Source organism: Neomonachus schauinslandi, chromosome 1 (genome assembly GCF_002201575.2).
Source record: "Neomonachus schauinslandi chromosome 1, ASM220157v2, whole genome shotgun sequence".
NCBI classification, from domain to species: Eukaryota; Metazoa; Chordata; class Mammalia; order Carnivora; family Phocidae; genus Neomonachus; species Neomonachus schauinslandi.
This window is the reverse complement of record NC_058403.1, coordinates 169,207,738-169,227,200: the sequence shown is the minus strand read 5'-3', so window position 1 is coordinate 169,227,200 and position 19,463 is coordinate 169,207,738. Positions and strand designations below refer to the sequence as shown.

Sequence of the window (19,463 nt, the reverse complement as noted above, 5' to 3'; positions counted from 1 at the left end):
GAAATAAACCCAAACATATATAATCAACTAATATTTAACAAGGGAGCCAAGAATAATCAATGGAGAATAGGCAGTCTCTTTAATAAATGATGCTGAGTTAATTGGATATTCACATGTGAAAGAATGAAACTGGACCCCTACCTTACACCATTCACAAAAATTAACTTGTAATGGATTAAAGACTTAAATATAAGGCCTGAAACCATGAAACTCATAAAAGGAAACAAAAGAATAAAGCTCCTTGACATGGGCCTTGGAAATGACTTTTTGGATATGGTATCTAAAACACAAGAAACAAAAAAATAAACAAGTGGGATTACATCAAACTAAAAACTTATGTACAGCAAAGGAGACCATCAACAAAGTGAAAAGACAACCTGAAGAATGGAAAAAAAAATATATTTGTAAACCATATATCTGATAAGGGATTAATATCCAAAATGTATAAAGAACTAATGCAACTCAATAGCAAAAAACAACCCAATTAAAAAATGGGCACATGATCTGAACAGACAGTTCTCCATGTGAAAAGATGCTCAACATCACTAGTCATTATGGAAACACAAATTAAAACCACAATGAGATATCACCTCATGCCTGTTAGAATGGCCATCAACAAAAAGACAAGCGATAACAAAAGCGGACATGAATGTGTAGAGAAGGAAACCTTGCACACTGTTGGTGGGATTGTAAATTTGTACAGCCACTAGAAAAAAGAAAAAACAGTATGGAGGATCCTCAAAAAATTAAATTTAGAACTATTATACAACCTTACAATTCTACTTCTGGGAATATATCCAAAGGAAATAAAAATACTAACAAAAAGATACCTGTACTGCCATTTATAAAGCACCATTATTTAAAATAGTCAAGACATGGAAACCATCTAAGTGTCCATCAATAGATGAATGGATAAAGAAGTTGTGCGTGTGTGTGTGTGTGTACACACAGGAATATTATTCAGCCATAAAAAATGAGGAACTGCTCCAACGTGCAACAACATGGATGACCTTGAAGGCATTACACTAATTACAATAAGTCAGACAAAGAAAGACAAATACTGCATGATCTTACTTATATGTGGAATCTAAAAAACAATAAACAAAAACAACAAAAAACTCACAGAAAAAGAGATGAGATTTGTGGTTACCAGAGTCAGGGTGAGGGGATGAGGAGGAAAACCTGGAGGAAGATGATAAAAAGGAACACATTTCCAGGTATAAGATAAATAATCTTAGGGATATTAATGTACAACATATTTACTATAGCTCATGCTGCTGTATGATATACAGGAAAGTTGTTAAGAGAGTAAATCCTAAGAGTTCTCATCATAAGGAGAAAATTTTCATCCTTTGTTTTTTGTTTTCATGATATTGTATCTATATGAGATGATGGATGTTAGCTGAACCTCCCGCAATAAGCATTTCACAATAAATAAACCAAACCATCACGTTGTATGCTTTAAACTTGTACAGAGATGTATGTCAATTTTTTCTCAATAAAACTGGGGGGGAAAGACACCATTAATTTCTCAGCCGTATACTTTTCAAGGCAATGAAGCCAACGCCTATGTCCTCAGTCCTATCCTGCCCTGTCAGTATCTCTGTGGGCTGCTATCTTCACTACCCATCACCTTCTCCAAAGATGAGAAGAACATCTAAATGCCCTGAAATAGGTCCCATTCTCACCTTCTCATCACCATTGTCTTTTTCAAACACCCATGACCCCTGACAATTAGGAAACTATATCATTAGTATATGTGTTAATTACTATAGGGTTCTATTCATAACACCACTTAATAATAATAATACATTTCAGTAAAAGAATAGATTCATAATCTTCCCAGAAATCAGAACAGCTGGATAAGATTATTGATAGACTTAATGGAAAGCAGTATTTTAAATATTCACTTATTTCAATACTTCATTGGTGGACTGCATATCTTACAAAACCATCTCTTTCTACCCGATATACTTGTTTAGCTATGTTTTCTAATAATAAAAAACTAGATGAAAAACAATTTCTGAGTTATTTCCCTTTTCCTTCAGTTTCAAAGGATTTTGGTTGTGAATACTAATAAAATGATTTTTTTTTTCACTTTTCTAGATTTTGGTCATCTGTCTACTAATCAACTCATTAAGAATTCAACTCAACAAAAAATTTCTTGGAGGTAGAACATTAATGTGTCAGTACAAGGAAAACAACATAAAATTACTTTTGCTGATCATAGTTTGAGAAATGTCTTAGAGACAGCAAGATATGCTAAAGATGCTTTCACATCCCTCCTGTCCCTGATGATTCAGAGCACAAACTCAGAATTTCAGCTCCCTTCACTAACACCTAATGATTAAAACAACAACAACAACAACAACAACAACAACAACTCCATGTATTACGGATGAGAACAGTTAAAAACAGGCAAAAATAGTCTCCTGCCACTGTAACTAAAATTAATGCTTCACAAACCCTCAGCTTCTCAGACTCATTGTCTCAATTTGTTATTCTCATGAATTATCAAAGTGAAGCATAGACACTGCTCCTAAAAATAAAGATTTTATTAAACTTCATTATGTACCAAAATGTCTAAAGACATTGCCTCTCCTTTGACCTCATGAGCTTCTCAAGCTACTCAATCCCAGGGTTAAAGAAATATCTCATTAGCAGTACCTGATGTCAGCAGATGTGTTATTAAACTGCCTGTCACTCAAGCCCTCAATACCAAAAAATACTTAGGTCATGCAGTCCTTTATACCACCCCCTGCTCTTTGCAATATAATAGCAGGAACTGGAGTGCCTGGAATTGTTATAAAAATAATTCCAAAAACTTAGTCCTTTCTGGGAAGTCTTCGAGTTGATGGGAAGAAGGTACTACCTGCCAGGCAAGTTGCTACACATCAGTAAAAGATGATTGATAAATGATAGATAACATCAGTCTGCTCAGACTGCTGTAACAAAACACTACAGACTAGGTGGCTTAAACGACAGAAATTTACTTTCTCACAGTTTTGGAGGTTGGAAGTTCAAGATCAAGGTGTCAATAGGGTTGATGTCTAATGAGGTCTCTCTTCCTGGCTTTCAGATGGCTATTTTGTCACTATGTCCCCCACATAGCCTTTCCTCTGTTCATGCTCACTCCTGGTGCTTCTTCTTCTTATAAATCCTTTATGATCTCATTTACCCTTAATCACCTCCTCAAGGAAGCTATTTCTAGGGGTGCCTGGGTGGCTCAGTTGGTTAAGCATCTGCCTTCGGCTCAGGTCATGATCTCGGGGTCATGGGATGGAGCCCAATGTTGGGCTCCCTGCTCAGCAAGGTGTCTGCTTCTTCCTCTCCCTCTCCCCTCCCCGCCATGCACTCTCTCTCTCTCTCTCTCTCTCTAAATAAAGAAAAAAAAAAGAAGCTATTTCTAAAAACAGTCACATTGGACATTAGGGCTTCAACATATGAACTGGGAAGTGGGGACATAATTCAGCCTGCAATAGGTAAACATAGGTAGGTGGGTATGTAGGTAGATAATGGAAGGAAGGGAGGGAGAGGAACCATTAACTTGCTAGCAGATGGGACTACAACCAGATTTAGATCTGCAGAAGGAAGCCACTGTCTATGAGGTTAAAAACTGAAAAGCATTAGAAAAGCCACACTGCTCCAAAGCGCTGCACGTACACACACATACACACACACACACATTCACACACATACATGAGCCACAGTGTCTGAAGTTTTACATTAATCATTGAACAAATATTTATTGAATAAGAACTTTGTGGCTAGCACTGAGCTGGGTGTTATGGAGTATGTTAACCGAATCCCTGACTGAAGATGTTATATTCCAATATGGATGAAAGAACCTATGCTTTAAGAAAGTTGTTCTTCGCCTTTACTGATGAAAGGATCACTTGTGGGACTTTTAAAAATACATATTCCATAATCAAATCTTCTTGATCTAAATAGCCTGGAGAGGTCCTTGGGCCTCTCTCTATATATTTTAAAATCTCTGGAAGTAACTCTTACACATAGCCAATATGGAAAACCAATTCAGTCTACTGAAATAACCACTGGTCTTTCCTTCTAAATAGAAATGTCTCTGGAAGACAATATGTGAAAATCCTACTACCGCAGGATGGATGAACTCACTAGATGGCTAATAATAAATGATCTATGACAATATTAGACTACTGAGCAAGAAAAGGCATAAGCAGTTTAAGATAAATATACATGAAACTTGATTGCAAAGATGAAATCCCTTTATAAATGTTAGAGATTATTATGCAGCAGATCACTGTTTTACCAAGTTACCATTCCATTTGAAGTGTTTCCAAATACTGAGCCAATACCAGTCTTTCTGTAACTTTCTTCCAATGTTTCTAGTTTTACACTTTTTACTCCCTACTTTGTCTAGAGGTTTTCAGGGTAAGAGTCCACGATGCCTTAGGTCTGTGACCACAGCTGTAAGGGGTCCCTGAGTAAAACAGGACCAAGGCTGATAAAGATCTCTAGGCTAAGCCCCACAAACAGGTGAGAGTCTGGAATTAGTCCTGCTGCCATTATCCTGGACTTCACTAGTTTATGAGCCCAGGGTAGCTGTGTGTCCACTGAGCTGCCCAGCCACTGCCACCTGTACCTTCTAGGACTGGCTTCCATTCCCTGAACATCTAGTCAGTGGCTGGGCTACTTTCACTCTTGGTATGCCAAAGCTGCTGTACAGACTCTTTATTTAGGCCAATGATTCTCAATTGGAATGGCTCTGCCTCCAATGGAGTATTTGGAAATAGCTAACAGTATATTTGGTCATCACAACAGAAGCTGCCTCAGCCCACAGCACCACCCTGCTTTTACTGGCATTTAGAGAGTAGGAGCCAGGGGAAAATAGACATCCCACAATGCAATGACTGTACCAGCTGCACCATGTCTCTCTAGACATTCATGAAGGGGAAATAACCTCTTTGACATTATCTGAGTGTAGATGCTAACTTTGTTTTACATACAATTTCAAAGTATTTTTTATACAAGTTCTAATACCTAACAGATTGTCCAAAACAGTGTCTAGCCTATAAATCAAGAAGAATCTGTGCCACCTAGCTGGGACCTTTACCAAGAATTGTTCATTTTTGTGAAAATCACTTCACCAATAATTCAATGACATTCTTCATACCTAAGTCACAAGCATGAACCTCTTGTATGAGTATACATTTGTGGTTTCTATTCTCTGTGTGAGTATAAGCATATGACTGCTTCATTAAGTCCATTATGTCTTTTAGAGCAGTCAAGCCCATGTACTTACATATTGAAATATATATTAAGTTATTTTTAATTACTTTACACTTGCTAGCCCTTCATATTAAAATTAGGGCATTGGATTAACTTATTTTCTGTGTGAAATTATATATAGATGGATTTTATCTATAAATTTTATTATCTTTGAGAACAAAGAGTACATTACTAAATATCTGTTAAAGAGAGGAGATAATAGGTCTGATAGGTTTGAGATATCAATATTAGCCTTTATTCAATGAACATTTACAATAAATCCTGTAGATCTTTGACATATACTTTCAGGGTTCAGCCCTTGTAGCTACACTAGCTCCTAAAGTCCTGTTCCCAACAAGGCACCCTCCATGCCAAGGATATCCCAGTATGCCTTGCAGCCAGTACTACCTATTTACAGATACCATCCTGCAATTCAAAAAGAAATTGTAAAAATTATGTCATTCATTTTATCTAAAAGCTAGATTCATATTTGTAATGCTAGCATATAAGAGATTAATACTTATTTTAAACCTATATGTAATAATGCTTTCACATGGATTGATTTTATTTGATATTCACAACACCCTGTGAGATGGTAGGGATGATTGTGTATTTCTGTCCCTGCTTAACAATGGAGAATCCTGAGGCCCTGAGAGGCTGACTGGTTCAAAGTCATAGATCTAGCAAGAAAGAGCTGAGACTCAAATCTACACCTTCAGAAGACAAAAGCTGTGCTGTTTTTGCTTATATAACACTGACTCTCAAGTAACAAGACAGAAAAAAATAACAGAAAGACTAAAATAAAAAGAATCGATATGAAATGCTAAAACATGTAAACACTCTTAACAAGCGATTTCTGAAAGCCGAAAGAGGAAATTCAACACCATAATCTAGGAGATTTAATTAAGGTGGTTCTTTTGACATATGAACATACTCTTCCATTGCAACTTGCCACAGGCCACACCTCTGGACTCAATGTGTACTTGTACACACATAAATGGCTCCCAAAAAAGACACTTGAAAATAACTGTGCTGCTCTCTACTGTTGACAAAGGAGTAGGCATGAAAATAGCAAACATCGGCTATTTGTGTCTCTGAGCTGATAACAAAAATGGACAGCTACAAAGTGCCACTAACAGCATTTCACTTTTATTGATGAGTGTGGTTCAACAGCAACTTTTTTATTAAAATAAATATCTGATTCATTAATGAGACCGAACAATTCCTTCGGCTTAAAACAGACATTACAATCACAATTTCTAATTGTTGTTTTTATTTGAATTCTGTGCTGAAGTCTAGCTGAAAAGACATGGACAGACATTCAGTACTGTAGCTAATTTGCAAATTCTTATGTCAGGTTTAAATGAGCCCTAAAGGTCAGAGAGAGGCAAGTGAGTGCCTTACAGATGACAACTCTGATCCATAGGAAGCAGCAGCCTAGAGAAATGTGTAAAGGAGGCTGAGGCTCTGTCTAGGCTCAGTGAGAAAGAGTACCATAATTGATTAGTAATGTCTTTCAAGGAAGATAAAGTGAGAGGACAGTATACAGGCAACGTTTCTGGGGTCCCTGCACTAGTTTGACCCACTTATTTCACAGATGAAGAAATTGAGGCCCAATAAGATTAAAATCAAATTCAAATTAAATCAAAGATTTCATCACTGCTTGAAGTTAGGCAAGGGTCAAGAATTCAAGCATCTTGTATTCTGGGACATTCTTCTTGCCATTAGATATGTTTTCTTAGTTACACTTCTTAGAACAGTACTCAAAAATTCCAGCCCAAACTTCTGAAAGTAAAAAGTGATGTTCCTTTTCAATATAGCACCAATCTGCATGTTTTCTCCTTTACATAGACCAAGAGCCTTTCTGAAAGGTATGGGCACAAAGCCCATTCATCTTACAATTGATCTTTTTGATGATTTGGTCATAAGGAAATAGAATTTCCCATTGTAGAGTCATTTCCATGGTTACCTATTGATTTCCTATAGGAAACATCCTGTTTACACAGCCATCATGTCTTTATTATAGAGGGTAAATCACCTTCTGAGTTTTCGCTTTATATGCAACCTGAGGCATGTAAAAATGAGCTCTGCAAAATTACCAGAACAAGATAAATAAATGATTCATGTGAGTTGGTTTTGCATGAATAAGTGATTAATCCTTTCTTTCAAACTTGTTAGGAGAAAATGCAGAATTAATGTCATTCTATGCAAATAGAAGCCCACTTTCCTGAATTCTGACCTAATTATAGGTATTTGTGAAGCAAAGTATATATGAAATTTCTTGCAGTTAAAAAAAAATAAGACTGCTACTGAAAATCAGAAACCAAACTTTATAAGTCTTAACTGCAGTTATACATAGATGATATTGATTTACCCTGAAGATTCTTTCAAAACATCCTATATTTAGCATGCTAAATGTAAATGATCATAATGGTCCAAAACAGGCCTTACCATTGATTACTTAATAGGTGAGTCCCAGAGTTCATGTCACAACCTTACCTGCCTGAACTGACTACACTCTTAGAAGCAAAACACCCAGGATACCAGTGTCTTGATGTAGTGAAAAATGAGTGAATCATTCCTTAAAACAGTAGAACACTCAAGAACCCAAAATAACATCAACAAAATGAAATTCCCTCAAGTCAGGAGCAGAAAAATACAATTCCACTCTGGAGAGATGTGCCTCAGCTCTGTGCTAGAGGCTTAGGTCTCTGCCTCCCATAGTATTTCACCAGTAGGTGGGGACTTTGAACATAAACTAGGACCAACCAAATAATTCTCTACAAGTCACAAAATAAGAATACTTGAAGGAAGAGGTCACCTTGGACTAGAATATCGTCAAAAAAGACTTCTTGTATAGGAAGTAGCAGTGTATTTTGAGTCGTGCCCCAGAGGAAGCAGTGAGATCTGGATAGATAAAAGTGGAAAAGTATAGCGGCTAATATTTAGTGAGCATTTACTATGGACCAGGTACTTCACCAAATCCTTTATACTCACTATCTTATTTCATCTTCACAACTATCCAGTGAGATGAGTAAGCTATCATCATCTCCTTTATATGTGAGAAAGCTGAGGTTCAACATCTAGTGTTACACAATTGGTGGCAATAATTTCATTGTAGACTGTCTACTGAGTCTACAGTTGTAACTACACAATTCCAGGCAGAGGGAAATAAGCAACACAGTGGAAGGGATGCAAATCATATGGCAAGAAGGTGGCAGAAGGTAAATCACTCAATCAAGAGATGAGTGGTATAGGTGGAGTGAGAAAGGGCTAGGAAAATTGCATGACAATAGATTATAAAGATCTCTGAATGCCATTCTTGGTAGAATAAGACATGTGAGAATGGAACTCCAACTGAGACGGTGCCAATTAATTCAGGTGGCACTGACCTGTGAGGCAGAGCACGTCTTAATCACCAGAACACTAAATGCTCATTAGCCAACCTTTTAATTGGCAGCCTGGAAAAGTTATCAGCAAAGAACCAAGATATGATCATGCTGTTAAGGGAAAAAGAAGGAAAGAAACAATGCTCTGATCTCTCCCAGATAACAACTCTGTATTTCAGATGTATGTTTTCCTATCTTCCAGGTCCCTGGTGGAGATAAAATGAACCAAAGGAAGAACAGATGGGACTAAAAGCAGAAGTTAGCTGATGAAAGAAAAAGCAAGGCTGGGAGAAGAGTGTATAGAGAAGAACACAGAATTAGAGCAAAGGGTTTTTGAAATGTAAGGTTATCTCTGCTGCTGAGCTAAATACAAAACAACTCTATTGACTACTTTGCAATGTTAAGTGGCTTTATCAAGTATTGGTGGAAATTGGTGCCTGGGAATAAGCATACAGATCTCTCAGCAGAAAGGTCACCTGGCTGAACCAGGTCAGCTATAAGGGCCTGGGGCAATGTGCATCATTGCTTCTTTGCAAAAATGCAGAACAGAGTCAGAGACCACTCCAACATCTTAAACTGGTACAAGCAGAAAATGAAACCAGAGGTCAAATAAAAGGATATTGTACTGGGAATCAGGAGAGTGCCTCCTCCTTTTCCTGAGAGAGAAAAAAATGCATTTTCCCAATGTGACAGGATAAGTGATAGGGTGCCCAGATCACGTTTCCTGACTCAGGACAGTATGCTTTCTTCTATACCTATGAGCTGCAGAATGAGCCGGACCTTTATTCAAATCCTAGCTCTGCCACTTATTAGATGTGTGACCTTAGGCAAGTTATTTCCTCCCATGCCATCAAGATAAAAAAGAAAGAAAAAGAAAAGAAAAGAAAAGAAAGCAAGTTCTTTGCTGTCAAAGAACTAAAGTAAATCTGACACAAATAGATTGACAAGGTTGAAAAGGAGGAGCCAGTGCTACTTGACTTTCTGCCCAGCATCAGACTCACTATTTTAATTATAACTGAGAAGGTAAAATGTACCGCCTCAGTAAGGCACAGCCTCCTTCCCCTTCTCCATAGCTGCCAGACTGACTCCTGGAGCTGGTTGTGTTGGGGGAAAGGCAGGAAATCAGGACAGTGCCTTCAATACTAGATAGTATTTATTGATTACTCAGAGCTGTCTACTGTACTTAGAGCTTTATATACATGATCTCCTTCAATCCCCCAATAATCCTGTGGATTATTATCTCAGTTGTACAGATGAGAAAACTGAGCTTCAGAAAGATTAAGTGACTTGCCCAAGTCCTGCTGGAATTAGCATCTGGCTCTAAGCTACTAGCAAGCTAGGAAGTTCTTATGTGAATCACAACAAAGCTTTAGACTTCCCAGTATATGTACCATGACCAAACCCAAGTCTCTCCAGTACAAACAAAAAGGTCCTGCCAGTCTAAACATACTTCTTAACTCCCAGACATCATTGCCATCCTCAATGGAAAAGAATTTTTTATGCCAATTCAATAACTTTGTTGTTTTCCAACAATTTGCAAGGCACTGGGGTGATGTAGCAATTATAATGAAATAAGCGACACCTTTCCTGTCCTCAAGGAAGTTATAGTTTAGCATGAAGTTAAGAAAAGAAATAACAGCAGGTTAGGTCACCTTATTCTGAGACATACTTGAGCAGTATAGATGTACAAAGGATGTGGACAGGAAAGGAACAGGTAGGGAGACACTGAGGGGAGACAGGGAGGAAGGAAGGAAGGAAGGAAGAAAGGAAGGAAGGGAGGGAGGGAGGGAGGAAGGAAGGAAGGAAGGAAGGAAGGGAGAAAAGGAAGGAAGAAGGAAATAAGAGGCCTTTGAGCATTTATTAGCACACACTGTGCTAGGCTATATATAGACTTATCTTTTAATTCTCCCAATACTCCATTGTAGGTAACATCACTCCCATTATATTCCTGCTCCAAATCCTGCAGTGGCTTTTCATCACACTCAGAATGACCTGGTCCTTCCTCTGTACCACATGGACCCATTTACCATGCCTTGAACACATGAAGCTCCCTTCAACCTTACAGTCTTTGGTACATGCTGTTCTCTCCAATCAAAATACTCCCCACTCCACTCCCAGATAGCCACATGGCCTGCTTCTCTCCCTCTTTTCATTCCGGTCTCTACTCAAATGTGACTTCCACAGAGAGGCTTTCCCTGACTCCCCTAGTAACCCACCTCTCACCTTTACTCTCTGTCTTACTCTGTTTTATTTTTTTTAAGGCATTTATCATTACCTAACCTCTATAATTACTTGTTTACTGTCTGTCTCCCAACCCCTCCACTAGAACATGAGTTCAATGAGGGCAAGAATACATCCCCAGAGTCTAAACAGTGTCTGGCACATAGTGAGTGCACAAGAAAAATGTTACAAATGAGCTCATGAATCTGTCTTTGTGATAAAAAGAAACTGGGGCTCTGAGAGTTGAGTTCCTTAACCAGTTCCCACAGATGGACTTCATGGGGCTATTATGAGGCTTACTCCTGACTCACTCACACCTTTAGCCTTCAAATTCTCTCTGCTGCCAGATTTCCACATAGCTGGCTCCTTTCAGAAAGGTCTTATGGGGTCCCTCTAACTAAAAGTTGCCCCCCACTCCCAGTCACCTTCTATCATGTTACTCTAGTTTACATTGTTCATAACACTTACTACTCTGACATTATCTTGTTGTTTGTTTCCTTTTTATTATCTTCCCCAATAGAATGTAAGCACCATGAGCACTGAGACCATATTTTCCTTATTTGCTGGTCCACCCAGAACAGTGAAAGCAGAGATAAGGCAATGAAAATCAAACCATTATAGGCACGCCTCCTTTTACTATGCTTTGCAGATACTGCACTTTTTACAAATTGAAGGCTTGTGGCAATCTTGCATCAAGCGAGTAAGTCTATCAGCACCATTTTCCCACCATTTGCTCACATCATGTCTCTGTCACATTTTCATAATTCCTCCAATATTTCAAACTTTTTTCATTATTACTGTATCTGTTATGTTGATCAGTAATCTTTAATGTTACTATTGGAGGCTGAAGATGTGAATGAATTGTCATAATCTCATGATAAAACTTTAATGAATGAAGAGTTGTTGCTTATGGGTGAGCAAAGAAAGTGGTTTATTGAAATGGAATCTACTCCTGGTGAAGATGTTGTGAAGACAGTTGAAATGACAACAAAGGATTTAGAATATTACATAAATATAGTTGATTTATAGCAGCAGCAAGGATTGAGAGGATTGACTCCAATTTTGAAAGAACTTCTGTGGATAAATGTTGTTGAACAGCACGGCATGCTACAGAGAAATCATTTATGAAAGGAAGAGTCAATTGGTGTGGGAAACTTCATTGTTGTCGTATTTTAAGAAATTGCCACAACCACCCCAGCCTTTAGCAACCAGCACCCTGATCAGCAGCAGCCATTAACATTGAGGCAAGACCAGCAAAAAGATGATGACTTGCTGAAAGCTCAGATGATGATTAGCATTTTTAGCAATCAAGAATTTTTAAAGTGTGTACATTGTTTCTTTAGACATAATGCCATTGCACACTTAATAGACTACAGTATAGTGTAAACCCAATTTTTATATGCACTGGGAAACCAAAAAATTCATTTGACCTGCTTTATTATAGTATTTGCTTTACTGGGATAGTCTGGAACTAAACCCACAATATCTCCGAGGTATGCTTATAAATGAAAGAGAGTACCCGTGGAGATCTCTTGGCACCATTCCTGGCCCATGATAAGTACTTACTAGCTACTAATTATTTATTTTTTAGGAGTAGAGTTGATGAGATTAGTAATCATAAGATTTTAATAGGCAAAGATCACAGGAAAAGAAATTCAAAACAAAAGGAATAGCATAAACAAAGGTGACTTATCTTAGATTGTATTCCCAAGGTAGTTTTGCCGCATAAGTCTGTGGTCTGGATAAAAATAGTAGAAATTGGCCGCAGTGCAATTATAGGGGTTCTGGGAGATTCTTTCACTCCTTATGGATCAAAAACATTGTGTTTCAACCAAAAGCATGGCTTTGGGTACCTTCCTACACAATTCTACATATTTATAAAATATATATATATTTCAGTTTCAGGAATGGCACACAATGTGCAATTTAATTTTGCAACTCTTTATTCCAAGCTAACAAAGGTAGTTATTTTCACTTATGGCAAACAGTTTGGTGGAATTATGAGTGACTATCGAGCATTGGCAAGAAGCAAAACACCAAACAAAAGCAATAAAACTGGAAATCCATGACACATGGCCTAAAACATATATAATTTTTTTAAGGATTTATTTATTCATTTGAGGGAGAGTATGCATGCATGAGTGGGAGTGAGGAAGAATGAAAAGGAGAATCCTCAGATTCCCCACGGAGCCCCATGCAGGGCTCGATCCCAGAACCCTAAATCAAGAGTCAGACGCTTAACCATCTGAGCCACCAGGTGCTCCAAAGCACATACAATTTTTAATTAATAACTTAAAACAAGAATTGATTCTTTCAGAAGAAAGAACTGAAGGAGGTGATAAAAATTCAAGTCCTAATATGGAAAAAAATGAATAAAGTATTCATATGAGTTCAAGATTCCCTCAAACCAACAAAGATCAGAGGGTAACTTCATCATCCTAGAGTAAATCTTTATTTTGGAGTTTGGGGGGCTATTGCCAAAAAACAAACTGCTATTGCCAAAAAACAAAAACAAAAAAAACCCTCCTTGGCTTAAAATATATATTATATAAATCAAAACCAAAAAACTCTCACAGGCTCCACAACCATTCCTGAAAAAAAGAAAAAGATGAAGAGCTGAAGGATGTTACGAAGACAGTGGACTGGGAATAAAAGCATTCGCATTCAAACCTTGACTCTGTAGTACGTAAGAACAGAGGGATGGAACAGAAGGGTTAATGTGTTGAATATCTGCTGCCTACCTATCTCTGCTCTCTATACTTATACCACTTCCCTTCAGAGGGAAGGGTTATGCCCAAGACTTATCCTGGGAAGGCAGGCCTCCCAGGAAAGAAGTTAGCTTTCTAAAAAGTTGCATGAAAATTCAGCAGTGGCCTATTGCTGAAGGCATTAATCCTGGTCAATGGTGGCAAGTCTTGGACCCCACTCCCCCAATCATGCCAGTCTAAATGCTAACGTGGAAAATCCTGCCAATAGCTTGCTAGATCATACAGCTGCAATCACAACGCTCAGACTCCAGCCCACTAATCACTTCAGGGGAGAGGCTGGTATCCCCAACCATAAATGCTGAGTTCGCAGTATGCAGCTGGAGCCCACTCTTCATTGTGTTGTATCCCGGCTGGCCACCAACAATAGCAAGGAAGAGCTGATGCTTTCCTAATAATTCATCCTAAAAGCCCCAAATTCCAAGAATGGCAATCTCTTTGCCAGAATCTGATTTCCAGCTATGCTAGATTGCTGTGTATTGTCCCAGAATCCTATGAAAAGGGAGAAAACCACACATCTGCTACTTTATGCCTTTGTAAGTTTTCTCCTAAGGCCAGTATTGTACATTCTGGCTATTTGCCCCAGTTCCCCCAATATCTCTATTGATAATACTTATTGATAATATTTATCAGTAACAGTTCTTGATAACCATTAGGAGCTTGCTGAAATAGAAAAGGAAGGTTAAATATATATTTTTACATATAAATTTATATATGGTTTACACTCCATGACTTCCGATGTCTCTCCTCTCTCTCATATCACATGAATCTCTGCAGTAAATACGTTAAAAAAAATAAATAAAATAAAATTATATATTTTATTTCGAAATATATTGAAAAATTATATATTTATTTTTGAAACATGTTTTAAAATATATGTATATAAATATATACATATTTTAAATGTGTTATATATTCATGTATTTATATATACTTACATATTTTAAATATATGTATTATATATTAAGTGTATATAATACATATATTTCTGTATGATATATTATATATGTATTTATAACAAATGTGTATTTGTGTATTTTATATATATAAACATGTTTAAGTGTTTTAAAAATGTATGATTTAAATACTATGTTTCTATTTCTGGGCATTTTGAGGTCTCACAGTAAAGACCTCAGCCATCTCTGCACACAAGGCAGCATGGGTATCCTCAAATCCAGGAGGCTCTTAGGGTACCTATGTGGAGACTGACAGGGGTAGGATGCCTGGGTGCTGAGCAGGGCTGCGTGGCAGTAACCAGGGTAGACTGAGCTGCCTCTGAGACTCAGAGGATCTTTGCAAATAGTCCATGGATGTGTAGCTTCCACTAGTCTCCTGAGCTGTCTGCTTCTTCCTCGAGATGTTCTATTCTGCCTAGTTTTTTTAAATGATCCAGACCACCCTCTTCATACCTACACATATGCACACTTCCTGCAGTGGATTGTGTCAAAGTAAATTAGCCTTGTCATAGGTTCACTACCAGAAGAATCTGGAGTAATGCCTGTCCTAACACATAAACATGAATTCTTCCTTAGTTTCCTAATTAATACCACATTATCCTTTCCTGTCTGTAACCCTGCCCTTAATTCCAGTCCAGCCCAAGCTGCTATTGAAGGTGGCTTGGGATGCAGTCCTACATGTTCCTCTCTAACCTGGACATAGCTAGTACGAGCAGAGCTGGAATTCTGAACCCAGTCTCTTTCCCATGAAGAACTAGATTTTCTTTTCATCTGTTAGGAGTTGTTATGGGTTGAATTGTGTTCCCACCAAAAAGAAGTCGTAACTCCCAGTACCTCAAAATGTGACCTTATTTGGAAATAGAGTCTTTACAGAAGTAACTGAGTTAAAATGAGAGCATTAGGGTGGGCCCTAATCCAATATGAATGGAGACCTTATTAAAAGAGGAAATTTGGACAGAGGAGAAGACATGCATAGGGGGAAGGTGATGTGAAGAGACCAAGGGAGAAAATGGTCATCTACAAACTAAGGAGAGGGGCCTGGAACAGGGATCCCTCCCTTGCAGTCCTCAGAAGGACTGAACTCTGAGGGTACCTTGATCTTGGACTCCAGTCTCCAGAACTATGAAACAATATACTTTTGTTGCTTAAGTACCAGTCTGTGGTACTTTGTTACAGCAGCCCCAGCAAACTAATACGTTTCCAAACCTGAAATGCATGTACCTGAACATCAGAGCATTGTGGCCACGTAGAGGACACACTGCACTGCTCTGGAGGGCAGCATTCCCATGGTCATATCATGGCTCATCCCCAAAATGGGCAGCATGCACTCTTCACAGCCTCACACAGTGTCCCTGACCAAGTCAACTGTGGATAGAGTCTAATAGTGCACAGAATGCCTTGATGATGGTTAGGAAGCACTTGCTACATATGGTTAAACATCAGCTTTACATTTAGCTAACGTGCAGCAAATTAAAGGTTATAAAAGAATGATGTTAGGTAGGCACTACTGGGTTTTTACAGTGCTTTTAAAAATAGATAAATTAAGCACTTCCACACTACCCAGAGAGAGGTCCATATGGAATTGTTATGGGTTCTTGTTGTCACTTAAAGGGAAACTTTCATAGTGTCTGGAGCCCTTGATGTCCTGCAAGTGAAGGAGGAGGATGTTCTCAAATTCCTTGCAGCAGGAATCCACTTAGGTGGCACAAACCTTGACTTCCAAATGGAATAGTACATCTACAAAAGGAAAAGTGATGGCATCTGCATCATCAATCCCAAGAAAACCTGAGAGATGCTTCTGCTGGCAGCTCAGGCCTTTGTTGACACTGAACACCTGGCTGATGTCAGTGTCACATCATCCAGGAATAGTGGCCAGTGAGCTGTGCTGAAGTGTGCAGCTGCTGCTGGAGCCACTCCTACTGCTGGTTCACTCTGGAACCTTCACTAACCACATCCAGGCAGCCTTGCGGGAGCCGAAACTTCCGGTGGTTACTGATCCTACGGTGGACCACCAGCCTCTCACAGAGGCGTCTTCTGTTAACCTGCCTATCATTTCTCTGTGTAACACAGACTCTCCTCTGTGCTATGTGGACATTTCCATCCCTTGCAATAACAATAGAGATCACTCAGTGCGTCTGATGTGGTGGATGCTGGCCCAGGAAGTTCTGCACATGTGTGGCACATTTCCTGTAAACACCCATGGAAGGTCATGCTTGATCTCAACTTCTACACAAAACCTGAAAATACTGAAAAGGAAGAGCAGGTTGCTCCTGAAAGACTGTGACCAAGGAAGAATTTTAGGGTGAATGGACTGTTCCAGTTTCCGAGTTCACTGCTACTCAACCTGAAGCCACAGACTGATCTGAAGGTGTGCAGGTGCCCTCTGTGCCATTAAGCAGTTCCCTACTGAAGACTGGGTGCTCAGCCTACCACTGAAGACTGATTTGCAGCTCCCACTGCTCAGGCTACTGAATGGGTAGGAGCAGACACTGAGTGGTCTCTTAAGCTACTGTTCCATAAACTCAAACAAAATGGAAATAAGATTGATGGAGAAAAACACTTTCTAAAAGTTGTAAAGAAAAAATAAGTGGGTGCCTGGGTGGCTCAGTGGTTAAGCGTCTGCCTTCGGCTCAGGTCATGATCCCAGGGTCCTGGGATCAAGTCCCACATCGGGCTCCCTGCTCAGCAGGAAGCCTGCTTCTCGCCCTCCCACTCTCCCTGCTGTGTTCCTGCTCTCGCTATCTCTCTCTCTGTCGAATAAATAAATAAAATCTTTAAAAAAAAAAAAAGAAAAAATAGGTAACTTAAGGTTTATGGTATATGGGAATGTTTTTTAGCACAAAATTACAAAACCAGAGAATTCATTTGTGGTGTTAGCCTATCAGGACACACATCTGCATATGAGCTGGGAAAATGTTTTCATTGTCTTCGGAAAGCTGGGCTTCCCACATATTTCCCACTGGTCATTGGTCTAATAGGATCAGTTCTTCAGGTGAGAAAACGGGCACAAGGTAAGTAGAAGTGGGTGACTCTAGATATTGTACTTGAATATTCAGGTAGCTGGGATACAGCACTGTTTTCTTTCTTTTTTTTTTTTTTTTTACTCTTTTCTGATAATAGATTCAGATGGCCTAATAATTTAGGCTATCCCCAAAGTGGAATGGGTTTCCTCTTTCAGTCTTCCTGTCACAGGGATATTCAGCTGAAGAATGGATTGGTCTGCCCATCAACCTCCATAATAATACTTACTATTAGGCAATGTCATGGATATTGAAATACAAAGAACAGTCACGGTCATATCAATCTGTTCTCAAAGTGTTTACACTGTAGTAGAAGATGTAAGATAGATACATGGAAAATACAGAATAGAAAATTATTAGTGTCACAAAAAAAGTAAAAGTGCCACAGGAGTTCAAGAAGGAAGATATGGTGGAAGTGATGGTATTTAAGCCACAAGAATGGCATTAACAGGCAGAGAAAATGGCATAAGCCAAGAAAGAGAGGAGAAGTTGAGGAATGACCAGAGTACAGGTCTTGTTTAGGAGAACTAAGGAAATATGGTTGAAAAGGTCATCTATATGTCAACTACAGAGGATTTTACTAGACTAGGAATATAAGTTTTATTCTGAAGATCAACAGGAGCCACTTAAAGATGGTGACATTTCAGAGACGTTGTCAAAGAAATTCCGAGGCAAGAGGCCACCCTTCCAGATGACTTCTTTCAGGTCTCCTCCCTCTCAGAAATAATCCTCCAACACAGACATGGACAACAGTGGTTGAGTTAAAACTTGGGGTATGGGGAACCTACTAAATGGTTCTGAAAGCACTGACTATCTCACAGGTGATCACAGAGAGAGCAAAGTTCAAGCAACTAAAGGGAATAGCAAATCCAAGCCATGGGGGTTCTTCCCTTTCTGGTGATGCCTCTAAGCAAGAAGCCAGTTCAGTGATGTTATCAGCTTGTCTTCTCACAAATGACAATTCTTTTTTTTTTTTAAGTAGGCTCCATGCCCAGCGTGGGAGCCCAATGCGGGGCTTGAACTCACAACCCTGAGATCAAGACCTGAGCTGAGATCAAGAGTCGGACGCTTAACTGACTGAGCCACTCAGTTGCCCCACAAATGACAATTTCTCAACAGCAAAGTGTCATTTTTCCTCTTTGTCTCACTCCTTGACACATAATTGGTAGTCCTTTCCAATATTTGATGGTCTCATAAAAAAGCTGAAGGGAAAATAACTACTGTGGGCTGGAAGGAAAAACATAAATTCTAGGCATCTTTGGCCTGATTCAAACCATTTACAGTGAACTTTAGCCAAGTGAAGCAACTACTTACAGAGCAACTAGAAAGGACTTGCAGGATCCACTGAACTGGAATTTGCTGCATTGAACTGACCTTGCAAAGGTGTGATTACAAAACTACAAAGCTTGACCAAGGAAATGTTCATGTGTTTCAGGGCCTTGTATCTAAAATCACCTCAGTCTGAAATCCCCTTCTTTTGCCACCATAGGAATTAACAAACTGTATTGCTCTACTTACACAATTTTGCACCTAAATATTTTGATCAACTTGAAGTGTGGTTTCTAGAAATTTATCACAAAGAAACATGAATATGCAAAGATGCATGTAGAAGGATGTTCACTGCAGCATTGCCTGCATTTTTTTTCTTCAAGTTTTTATTTATTTATTCATTTAAGTAATCTCTACACCCAACATGGGGCACAAACTCACGAGATCAAGATTCTCAAGTTCTTCCGACTGAGCCAGCCAGGAACCCCCAGCAGTCCCTAAATTAGTGAAAGACTGGAAACAATATAAATATCCATTAGGAGAGGGATGCTTAAGCGAAATATAGTAATACAACAAACTACCACTCACCCAATAAAA

At 38.8% G+C, this 19,463-nt stretch overlaps 1 pseudogene; it reads left to right on the top strand.

Moving 5' to 3' along the window:
* Window positions 1–10,318: 10,318 nt before the first annotated feature.
* On the top strand, window positions 10,319–17,164 carry LOC123324049 (annotated as a pseudogene).
* Window positions 17,165–19,463: the final 2,299 nt, after the last annotated feature.